This window comes from Paramormyrops kingsleyae, chromosome 22 (assembly GCF_048594095.1).
Source record: "Paramormyrops kingsleyae isolate MSU_618 chromosome 22, PKINGS_0.4, whole genome shotgun sequence".
Taxonomy (NCBI): domain Eukaryota; kingdom Metazoa; phylum Chordata; class Actinopteri; order Osteoglossiformes; family Mormyridae; genus Paramormyrops; species Paramormyrops kingsleyae.
In genome coordinates this window covers 11,008,425-11,009,497 of record NC_132818.1, presented here as the reverse complement: position 1 = coordinate 11,009,497, position 1,073 = coordinate 11,008,425, and the positions used below count along the sequence as shown (strand labels likewise).

At 39.8% G+C, this 1,073-nt stretch overlaps 1 long non-coding RNA gene across 1 annotated transcript; it reads right to left on the bottom strand.

Annotated features, from left to right (window-relative positions):
- Positions 1–240: 240 nt before the first annotated feature.
- On the bottom strand, positions 241–797 carry LOC140581637 (uncharacterized). The gene is made up of 2 exons (XR_011984753.1): positions 485–797; positions 241–280 (listed from the first exon to the last, which is right to left on the bottom strand). It is a non-coding gene; the product is annotated as an uncharacterized lncRNA (long non-coding RNA).
- Positions 798–1,073: the final 276 nt, after the last annotated feature.

Sequence of the window (1,073 nt, the reverse complement as noted above, 5' to 3'; positions counted from 1 at the left end):
TTTACTCTAAATTGATGTTTAACAGTAAAAAAAATGTTTTTATGTTTTTTCCCTAAAGTGTATGTAAATATTTGGTTTCAACTGTGGATATACTGCTGTGTATTGAAATTCCTCTTTTTTTGCATAGAAATATATTGAACAACATACAAAGCATAATATATAAAATAACATTTACCTGAGTTTTTTTCTGTGAAAGAAGCCCCTTATGTCCATTGTTGTGTACACCAGTACATAACTGAAACCGATTTAGAGTGCTTTATTTAGCCGTGGAGGGTAACAACTGAAAATATGAAATAAACACACATGTAACCTAAGACTCTCTAAAAAAACAGCATTGTTGTTCGGCTTTTCATTTCGCCATTTCTTGATTCACTCGAAGAGCAAGTAACGTAATATGGGTCAAGTGATCAGTTTGATATCAATCTTTTGTCAGCGTCATATTTACATTAGCTATTTGTACAGTACGAATGATTTGCTTTGGTACCTGGTCAAACTTAAGCTCTCCTCTGTCTGCCTGTCTGCACTTCTCCTACAGCAAATTCGCAGGCAGCAGCTTCTCCCCCCTCGCTCACATGCGTAAGTGCTGTGCTCAGTCGCCTAGTGCCTGAGCTCGGATCATACCAAAATTATGGGGAATTTACGACTGTGCGCTATGTGCTTCGAATATTGTGTGTAGTTTTTGTTTTATACAGTTGTCAGTCAGGCATCTAACTATGAAATAAATTACACTCCAAAAGACCCTGGGCTTCTGAAACAACAACCCGGGCTTAAGCCCAGTAAGCCACCCCCCCGCTCCGCCAATGGACTGCAGAGATGACTATAGGCCTCCTAACCATCCATGGCTGAACAGTTAATATAGCTTAATACAGAACCATAATCTGCCAGGACCTTAAATGGCAGAACAATGCCGACTCTATCACCAGAAACGTCTAGAAGAGGATATACTTCCTGCCACAGTTGAAATAGTTCAATCTTCTACAAACAATGATGGCACATTTCTTCACAGATGTCGCTGACTGTGTCCCCATCATATCCAAGCAGAGGACCATCACTCTGATCTCCATCTCATCTGA